We start from the raw sequence: 11,472 nt of genomic DNA on the forward strand, positions 1-11,472 counted from the left end.
TTTACACTGTTGATCCCTCCCTCCTTGGATCATTCTTCTTCCAAGCAGCAAACTGAGTGGGACCTGATGAGGCCTAAAGTATTTCTGCTTCTTCTATCTCCTTCTCTCTTATCTGTCTTTTACCAACTGATACTAACCTTAGTCTGGAAAAATAAAAAATTATCATAATAAATACAAGAATACAGTACTTAAGAAGCCAACGTATAGATGAGACAGAATGGGAAATGGAGAAAAAGACAAAATATCAATAAGAATTTAACATTAATATAAGGTCCGGGCGCGGTGGCTTATGCAGGGTAATCCCAGCACTTTGGGAGGCCACGGCTTGAGTTTAGGAGTTTGAGACCAGCCTGGGCAACATGGTGAAACCCAGTCTTTACCAAAAATACAAAAAATTAGCTGGGTGTTGCGGCGTGCACCTGTGGTCCCAGCTACTGGGGAGGCTAAGGTGGGAGGATCCCTTGATCCCAGGAGGCAGAGGTTGCAGTGAGCCGAGATTGCACCACTGCACTCCAGCCTGGGTGACAGAGCCAGACCCCATTTCCAAAAAAAAAAAAAAAAAAAAGATTTTAGTACAAGATACAGGAGAAATTGCAGGTTGGTGCTATACATTCAATAAATGATTGTGGAATAACTGGCTAGCTACTTGGGAGAAAAAAGATCTCATCTCACTTCTTATACTGAACTATATTATTGATCAATGAAATTTTTTTAAGAAAATTAATCCATAAAAATTCCAGGAAAAAGAAAACTGATTGATTTTTTTTAAGGCACTTGTCATCTGGAAGATCTTTCTAAACATGACCCCACAGAAGTCACAAATGGATAAATTTGGTTATACAGAATTCAAAATTAGATGTCTTCTTATAAAAAAATTTTCTAAACAGCTGAATGATAAAGGAAAATTGGGAAAAGATGTTTTTAGCAAATTAAACAAAGGATGAATTTCCTTGAGACAAAATATTTGCACAAATAAAAGCAAAAAAAGAGAGAAGAAAAATGAGCAAAGGTCATGAACAGATGGTACAGAGAAAAAGAACAAATGGTCAATAAACATGTGAAAAGAGGTGATGTTAATTTTAATTTATGAGATTAGCAAAGATTTAAAACTTTGACAATATTCAGTATTAATGAGAATATGAGGAATTCCAGTACACTGTGAGAATGTAAATTGGGAGAACACCATTGAAAGCAATTTGACAATTGGGCTGGGCGCGGTGGCTCACGCCTGTAATCCCAACACTTTTGGGAGCTGAGGCGGGTGGCTCACCTGAGGTCAGGAGTTCGAGGCCAGCCTGACAAACATGGAGAAACTCTGTCTCTACTAAAAATACAAAATTAGCTGGGCGTGTTGGCGCATGCCTGTAATCCCAGCTACTCAGGAGGCTGAGGCAGGAGAATAGCTTGAACCCGGGAGGCAGATGTTGCGGTGAGCCGAGGTCACGCCATTGCACTCCATCCTGGGTGACAAGAGCAAAACTCCATCTCGATTAAAAAAAAAAAAAAAAAGTAAAAGAAAACAATTTGACAATCACTAAAAAAATTTAAATGCACTCACTCTTAGAACCTTCTACTCTGCCTCTCTCCCATCTGGACAGAGATGTTTGATTATACAAGGATTGCCATTACAGCATTGTTTGGATTTGTAAAATACTGGGACCAACATCAATATGCTCCAACAGGGGATAAGTTAATGAAAATATTATGCAGGTGTACAATGAAATGCTATGCAGTTTCCAAAAACAAAAACAAAGAAGAAGGAGGAGGAGGAAGAAGAAGAGGAAGAGGAGGAGGAGGAAGAAGAAGATGATGAAGAAGAAGAGGAGGAAGAAGAAGAAGAAGAAGAAGAGGAAGAAGAAGGAGAAGAAGAAAAAGAAGAAATAATCTACTAATAGGGAAAGCTGTCTGAGATTTATTTACTCATTAATTTATTCAACAAATGTTCGTTGAGTGTCAACTATGTGCCAGTCTTCTAGATTACAGGACACTGTGTGGAACAAAACAGACAAGGTTGCTGGGGTCATGGAATTACTTTCTAGAGGGAAAGATGGATGATAAGCAAACCAAGCAATAAACACATGGTATGAAACATGCCATAAAGTGGAATGAATCAGAATATGGAAGATGAAGAGTGATGGTTATTACTTTATATTGGGTCATCAGGGTGGAATCTCTCTGATAAGGTAGCCAAACAGCTGCTGCAGTTTAGAGTCTCAAATTTGCATGTCACTGGGCATTTATCTCAGAGAAATAAAAATGTTTGTTCACCCAAGAATCTGCACAAAATATTGTTCGTAATAGCCAAGCCTAGAAATAATTCAAATGTCCTCGAATGGTGAAGAGTTAAACAGTGGCACATCCATATTATGAAATACTACCCAGAGATAAAAATGAATGAACTACTGAGATAGGCAGCAACTTGGATAGATCTCAAGGAAATTATGCTGAGTGAGAAAAGTCAATCTCAGGTTGTGATTTGTATGATTCCATTAATAACATTTATTTATTTATTTATTTATTTATTTATTTATTTATTTATTTATTTATTTTTGGGAAAGAGTCCCACTGTGTTACTCAGGCTGGAGTGCAGTGGGACAATCTCGGCTCACTGCAGCCTCTGCCTTCCGGGTTCAAGTGATTCTCCTGTGTCAGCCTCCGGAGTAGCTAGGATTAAGGCATGTACCACCATGCCCAGCTATTTTTTTTTTTTTTTGTATTTTTAGTAAACACGGGTTTTCACCATATTGGCCAGGCTAGTCTCCAACTCTTGACCTCAAATGATCCACCTGCCTCGACTTCCCAAAGTGCTGGAATTACAGGAGTGAGCCGCTGTGGCCAGCCCACAACATTCTCGAAATGATAAAATTATAGAGATAGAGAGCAGATGAGTAGTTGCTAGGCATTAGGGAGAGAGAAGGGAAGGAGGTGTCTGTGGCTAAAAAAAGGTACCCTGAGGGATCCTTGTGATGGAACAGTTTTGTATCTTGACTGTAATGTTGTTCCTATGTGATATTTACACATGCAATAAAATTGTATAGAACTAAACACACACCAACAGATGAGTGTATGTAAAAATGGTGAAATCTGAGTAAGATTGGTGGATTTTATCAAAAATAATTTCCTGGTGTGATATTGTACTGTATTTATGCAAGATGTTACCATTGGGAGAAACTGAGTGAAGGGTATGCTGGATCTTTATTTTTATTTTATTTTATTCTTTTGGAGACAGAGTCTTGCTCTGTCGCCCAGGCTGGAGTGCAGTGGCATGATCTTGGCTCACTGTAACCTCCGCCTCCTGGGTTCAAGCAATTCTCATGCCTCAGCCTCCCAAGTAGCTGGGATTACAGGCATGTGCCACCATGGCCAGGTAATTTTTGTATTTTTAGTAGAGATGGGGTTTTGCCATGTTGGTCAGGCTGATCTTGAACTCCTGGCTTCAAGCAATCTTCCCTCCTCTGCCTCCCAAAGTGCAAGGCTTATAGGAGCGAGCCACTGCACCCAGCCACTGAATCTTAATTACATCCTATCACTGTATGTGAATCTACAATTATGTCAAAATAAATTTTAAAAAGTTTCTGCAGTCACAGCATCAATGACTTGTCTTTCCCAGCCAGCAAAGCCCTGTGTTTTGCTCTTATTGATTGGACTAATCCCTGTGGACAGAGAAATTCATGTGCCAGTTGGCTTAGGTTTGGTTTTACTACCTATTCCTGAACCAATTACTATGGCAAGGGGACTGAGATAATGCTCACTGGTCTATGCATCAAGACCCACTGAAAAATGTAATTGTCGTTAGTCATCTAAATATAATTTATTTTTGAATTGGTTATGTGCTTCCCAACATTTAGCTATATTCTATTTCCTGGGGATAAAATCTTTGAAGACAGTGGGAGGAAAAGCTAATCTGACCCCTTCTTTCAAACAGCAAGGGGTTGAGGATTTCCTTGATTTTAACACAGGCATTTTGAATATGAGCAGACCATGCCTGGTAAACACACTAGACAAGATTCCTGCCCTTATGGAGCTGACAGGCCACTGGGGGCTGGATGGAGGCCGAGATGGTAGCTGTCTCCAAGATAGTCACTATCTTAGGGACCTCTCATATGCACATGACATTGGATCACTAAGATATGTAAGCTGGGCATCATGGCACATGCCTGTAGTTCCAGCTACTTGGGAGGCTAAGGTGGGAGGATTGCCTGAGCCCAGGAGTTTGAGGCTGCAGTGAGCTATGATCATGCCACTGCACTCCAACCTGGGCGACAGAGTGAGATCCTCGTCTTAAAAAAAAAAAAGGCCGGGTGTGGTGGCTCGCACCTGTAATCCCAGCACTTTGGGAAGCCAAAGCAGGCAGATCACCTGAGGTCAGGAGTTCAAAACTAGCCTAACCAACATGGAGAAACACTGTCTCTACTAAAAATACAAAATTAGCTGGGCATGGTGGCACATGCCTGTAATCCCAGTTACTTGGGAGGCTGAGGCGGGAGAATCACTTGAACCTGGGAGGTAGAGGTTGCAGTGAGCCAAGATCACACCATTGCACTCCAGCCTGGGCAACAAGAGTGAAACTCTGTCTCAAAAAACAAACAAACAAACAACAACAACAACAGAAAACAGGGTGCAGCCCACTCCTCCAGCCCCTTGAATCTGGTGGGCTGGCCTATGAGTACTGTGACTAACACTGTATGGCAGAAGTGATTCTATACCAGTGCCAGGCCGGGGCTGTAAGAGGGCTGACAGCCCCTGTCTTGTGTCTCTGAGTCCTGAGACACCATAGATATGTCTTTATTAGTCTCCTCAGGCTGGCATACAAAATACTAGATGGCTTAAAAAACAGGAATTTATTTGCTCACATTTTATTTTCTGGATACTGGAAGTCCAAGATCAAAGTCTGCAGGGTTGGTTTCTCCTGAGGTCTCTCTCCTTGGCTCGCAGGCAGCTGCCTTCTGACTATGTCCTCACATGACCTTTTCTCTGTGCGCATGCACCTCTGATGTCTCTTCTTCTTCTTATAAGGACACCAGTATTATCAGCTTAGGGCCTCACTCTTATGACATCATTTATCCTTAATTGTCATCCCTATAAAGATCCTATCTCCAGGCAGTTGCGGTGGCTCACGCCTGTAATTCCAGCAATTTGGGAGGCCGAGGCAGGTGTATCACTTGGGGCTGGGAGTTCAAGACCAGCCTGGCCAATATGGCAAAAGCCTGTCTCTACTAAAAATACAAAAATCAGCTGGGCATGGTGGTGCACACCTGTAATCCCAGCTACTCAGGAGGCTGAGACAGGAGAATCACTTGAACTCAGGAGGCAGAGGTTGCAGTGAGCCAAGATTGAGGCACTGCACTCCAGCCTGGGCAGCAGAGCAAAACTCTATCAAAAAAAAAAATTATCTTCAAATATAGTCACATTGGGGGTTAAAATTCCAAAACATGAGTTGGGAGCTGTGTGTATGTGGTGGGCGGAGTGGACACAACTCAGTCCATAGTGATGTCCACCTACTCTACTACGGGACTCCATAAAGGGGGAGTGAGCTCATTGAGGCCATCCTTCCAGCCATTCCCTGAGAAAAGCATGAGGATTTTCAGTGAAGAGCAGCCCAACTGCCAAATGGATACATTCTGAGTTGCCAGTTAATGCCAGGTGTTACAGAAAAATCATCCCAGTGAGCCCTACCTGTTGGGGCAGTTTGTTATGCAGTATGAAATAATCAGAATAAGGAGTTGCATTCAGTTATTAATCAAATCAATATGTGGTTACTAATTGTGAAAAGTTCTATGATGGAAGAGACAGGATGCTATGAGAAAAAATAACACAGTGGGTGGGAATGGCATCACGAACTGCAAGGGAGAAATAATTGAAGGACCTAGAGATGTTGGGCCTGAAGAAGATTTCAATGCTTTTGTGAGCTCTGGAACCATTTCTCTTCCCTTTCTGGGCAAAACTCCTTGAATAAGCGGATTCCTCTGCTTTCCTTTCAGGTGACCACTCCCTCCAGATCAGCCTCTCATAAAACTTTTCCCGTCTTCCCAGGTCACAACAATTTTTCCCTTTTTAACATTGTATTAGGCTGTGCCTGCACTGCTGTAAAGAAATACCTGAGGGCCGGGTGCAGTGGCTCACACCTGTAATCCCAGCACTTTGGGAGGCTGAGGCTTGCGGATCACTTGAGGTCAGGAGTTTGAGACCAGCCTGGCCAACATAGTGAAACGCTGTCTCTACTAAAAATATAAAAAAATTAGCCGTGTGTGGTGGCGTGTGCCTGTAATCCTAGCTACTTGGGAAGCTGAGGCAGGAGAATCGCTTGAACCTGGGAGGTGGAAGTTGCCGTGAGCCAAGATTGTGTCACTGTACTCCAGCCTTGGCAACACGGAGAGAGACTCCATCTCAAAACAAAACAAAACAAAAAAAGAGAAATACCTGAGACTGGGTAATTTATAAGAAAAGAGTTTTAATTGGCTCATGATTCTGCAGGCTGTACAGGAAGCACAGTGGCAGCTGCTTCTGCAGAGGCCTTGGGAAACTTCCGGGTTTTTTGTTTTGTTTTTTTTTTTTTCAGACGGAGTTTCTCTCTTGTTGCCCAGGCTGGAGTGCAATAGTGCTGTCTTGGCTCACTGCAAGCTCCGCCTCCCGGGTTCAAGCAGTTCTCCTGTCTCAGCCTCCAAGTAGCTGGGATTACAGGCGTGCACCACCGCGCTTGTCCAATTTTGTATATTTTTAGTAGAGACTGGTTTCACCATGTTGATCAGGCTGGTCTTGAACTCCTGACCTCAAGTGATCCACCTGCCTCGGCCTCCCAAAGTGCTGGGATTACAGGTGTGAGCCACTGCACCTGGCCTAGGAAACTTCGAATCATGGCAGAAAACAAAGGGGGAGCAGGCACATCGCCTAGCGAGAATGGAGCAAGGAGGCCCCACCAGACCCCACCTCCAATATTGAGGATTACATCTCAATGTGAGACAAATATCCAATTTGAGTGGGGACAAATATCCAAACTATATCAAACATTTTTAGAGTTTATGCTATAGAGCATTTAATTGACATTAAATGATAAACTGTTTCATATTGTTAATTTATTGAGGTAAAATATACATAAAGGGCACAAGCCTTCAGTGTATAAGCTAATGAATTGTTACATGTGTGTAGCCACCATCCAGATCAAGAGGAAGAATATTTTCAGCATCCAGGAAGGCTGTCTCATGTCTCTTTCCATCAGTATCCACTCCCAGAGGTTACTTAGAAAAAAATCACTATTCCAAATTTCTAGAAACATTGATTAATTCTGCCTGTTCTTGAACTTCATATGAAGAGACTCCTATCATGAGCACTTATTGGGTTGTTTTAAATTGTTGTCTGTTATGAATAAAGCTGCCCTAAACGTTCTGGTGGTATATGTCTGTTCATGGACAAATGCCCTCATTTCTAGGAGTGGAATTGCTAGTAGGCATATGTTTAGTTTTTTAGATAATGCCAAAAAATGTTCCATAGTGAATGTGCTAATTAACACTTCTAGCAGCAATGCATGAGAATTCTAGTTGCTGCACATATTACACCAACCCTTGGTACAGCATATGTGTTTTAAAATATTTTAGCTGTTCAGGTGGATTTGTAGTGGTATCTCATTGTGGTTTTAATTTATATTTCCCTGCTAATTAATGATACTGAGCACATTTTCAAATTTTCTTTTGCTGGAGTGCAGTTACGCAATCATGACCCACTGCAGCCTCAACTTCCCAGGCTCACAGGAGCCTCCTACCTCAGCCTCCTGAATAGCTCAGACTACAGGCACACGTCACCATGCCTGGCTAATTTTTTTTTTTTGTAGAGATGGTGGGGCAGGGGGAGTCTTACTATGTTGCCCAGGCTGGTCTCGAACTCCTGGGCTCAAGTAATCCTCCCACCTCCTGAAGTGCTGGTGGCATTACAGCGTGAGCCACTGTCCCTGGCCTCATATGTGTACTATTTGAATGTAGTCTTTAGGGAAGTTCCTGATCAAGTCTTTTGTCATTAAAAAAAAATTATTTGTCTTTTTCTTGTTGCTTTACAAGAGTGCTTTATATATTTAGGATGAGTCCTTTCTCAGGTATGTATTTTGCAAATGTTTCCTGCAATTTGTGGCTTCCATTTTTCATTTTCTTTTTCCCTTTCTTTTTTTTTTTTTGGGAGACAGAGTCTCACTCTGCTGCCAGGCTGGAGGGCAGTGGCACAATCTCGACTCACTGCAACCTCCGCCTCCCGGGTTCAAGTGATCCTCCTGCCTCAGGCTCCTGAGTAGCTGGGACTACAGGTGTGCGCCACCACGCTCAGCTAATTTTTGTATTTTTAGTAGAGACGGGGTTTCACTGTGTTGGCCAGGATGGTCTTGATCTCTTGACCTTGTGATCTGCCTCAGCCTCCCAAAGTGCTGGGATTACAGGCGTGAGCCACCACGCCCGGCCTCCATTTTTCATTTTCTTAATGATGTTTTTTGATGAATACAAGTTTCCAGTTTTGATGAATTTTATTTCATCGACTTTATTGATTTATTTTTAAAATTTTTACACTTATTTATTTATTTAATAGACATGGGTTCTCGCTGTGTTGCCCAGGCTAGAGTGCAGTGACTGTTCACAGGGGCTATCATTGTGCACTACGACCTCAATTTCCTGGGCTCAAGCGATCCTCCCACCTCAAGCCTCCTGAGTAGCTGGAACTACAGGTGGGTGCCTGTTTAACTTTTTTTTTTTTCATTTTGGTTACTCTTTCCTGTTTTTGAAATCTTTGCGTACCTTACATTCATTAACATATTCTCTTTCTAGAAGCTTTACTTTCCCTGTCATACTTAGGTGTATGGTCCATTATGAATTCATTTTTGTGTTTGGTGTGAGGCAAAGGTCTAGATTTAGTTTTTTTCCTAATTGGTCCAGCACCTTTTATTGAAAAGTTATATCATAAATTTGTACATGCATTTCTGTCTATTCACCTCATTTTAACCACTATGTCCAAAAAGCAGAAAATAGGTGCACTAATGGAAAACCAGTTCACCAGATTTACTTATTCTGTTTTTTTTTTAGACGGAGTCTCCCTCTGCCATCCAGGCTGGAGTGCAATGGCATGATCTCGGCTTACTGCAACCTCCTGCCTCAGCCTCCTGAGTAGCTGGGACTACAGGTGTGCACCACCATGTCTGGCTTTTTTTTTTTTTTTAAGACAGTGTCTGGCTCTGTCGCCCAGGCTGGAGTGCAATGGCGTGATCTCGGCTCATTGCAACCTCCACCTCCCCGGTCCAAGCAATACTCTTTCCTCAGCCTCCTGAGTAGCTGGGACTACGGGCAGCCGCCACCACGCCACCACGACCAGCTGATTTTTATATTTTTAATAGAGACGGGGTTTCACCATGTTGGCCAGGATGGTCTCGCTCTCTTGCCCTCGTGATCCCCGCACCTTGGCCTCCCAAAGTGCTGGGATTACAGGCATGAGCCACCGCACGCGGCCTATTTTTTGTATTTTTAGTAGAGATGGAGTTTCACCATGTTGGCCGGGGTGGTCTTAAACTCCTGACCTCAAGTGATCCGCCCGCCTCAGCCTCCCAAAGTGCTGGGATTACAAGTGTGAGCCACCACACGAGGCCTACTTGTTCTTTTTAACTAATTATAACATTTACAGCAACTCATATGTTGAAGTGGTTTTAACAGCTTTAAAAGGTTTCTGTGGGATTATCATTGACCTGTTTTTACTTTGTCTTAGTGATAGCTTTGTAGGAAAGATTAATTTTTCCTTAGCCCAGCAGAGAGAGGTGAGACTGATGGACATAAAAAGAAAATACTCAAGAAAATATATTAATCAATAGTGTATTTTATTATTAGAATACATCCATAAGAATCCTTTATATTTATGCCTACACTCTTCATGAATCTCTTCTTGTGGACATATTTATTTACTTATACATTTCTTAATTCAACATATATTTATTGAATACATTTTTGAATATGGTAATATACATTCATATTTGTTATTATTATTATTATTACGAGATGGAGTTTCACTCTGTTGCCCAGGCTGGAGTGCAGTGGCGCCATGTCAGCTCACTGCAACCTCTGCCTCACAGGTTCAAGGGATTCTCGCGCCTCAGCTTGGGAATACAGGGGTCCGCCACCACGCCCATCTATTTTTTTGTATTTTTAATAGAGACAGGGTTTCACCATGTTGGCCAGGGTGGTCTCGAACTCCTGACCTCAGGCAATCCACCCGCCTCGGCGTCCCAAAATGCTGGGATTATAGGCATGAGCCACCGTGCCCAGCCTCATATGTATAATTTTTAGTTAAATTAATATTTATGGTTTTCATCATTATGACTTTGTAATATTTTTCACAGCTGAGCTCCATGGTATACCATATTACCTTCTTTGACAACCTTTTGTTCTTCCTGGGATTAATAATTGCCTCCTGTTCTTAGCTTACTTTTCTAAATATTTATTCCTAATTCAATACCAGCTTTCTGACACTATTTTCTGGTCAAATGCATGAGGCAGTATGTCAGTTCCATTTTCCCCCATTGGAAACAACCCTCGTTTAGCCCTCTTTCTTCTATTCCACCGTAGACTGATTGCCTTCTAGCCTGGTAGCTCAGCAGTTGCCCCCGAGTTTTTTCCTTTACCTTTCTCCTGTGTTAGGTCCCCAGTCACCGGATTTCATATTTCCTTTTTCTTAGTTTAATTCCCTAGTTAGTGGACAATTCTCCAGAAGCTTTCTGAGAAAAGGTACTTGGGAGATAATGTTCTGCAAATGTCCATTCACATTTGATTGATAGTTTGGCTGGGTTCAGAAATCTAGTTGTGGAAACTATTTTCCTTTATTGAAATGATTTAGAAGGCATTGCCTCATTGTCTTTCAGCTTTTGGTGTTGGTGCTGCTGTGGAGAAAAAAAGATGCCATTCTAATTCATAATCCTTTCTGTGCAATCTTTTAGTTTTGCTTTCCTTCTGGAAACATTTAGGATCTTCACTTTATTCCTCTGATATTTCACAATGACAAGCTTTATTGTGGGGCTTTGCCACACACTATGCAGGGTAGTTGGTGGGCCTTTTAAATCTGGAGACTTAAGGTCTTTGGTTCTGAAAAATAATCTTATATTACATCTTTATCTCCTTTATTCCACTTTCTCCTCTTTTCCTAGAATCCCTGTTAGTTTGTTGGCATATCTTCTATTATACACCATTTTATTTTCTTATCAATTCTCTGCTATTTTCCATCATTCACCCCAAACTTTCCAGATTTCTACAACCTTATTTTGAAATTTTAGGCCAGGTGCAGTGGCTCACAACTGTAATCCCAGCACTTTGGGAGGCTGAGGCGGGCGGATCACCTGAGGTTGGGAGTTCGAGACCAGTCAGACCAACATGGAGAAACCCTGTCTTAACTAAAAACATAAAATTAGCCGGGCGTGGTGGCGCATGCCTGTAATCCCAGCTACTCTGGAGGCAGAAGAATCTC

Source organism: Pan paniscus, chromosome 5 (assembly GCF_029289425.2).
Source record: "Pan paniscus chromosome 5, NHGRI_mPanPan1-v2.0_pri, whole genome shotgun sequence".
Classification (NCBI taxonomy): domain Eukaryota; kingdom Metazoa; phylum Chordata; class Mammalia; order Primates; family Hominidae; genus Pan; species Pan paniscus.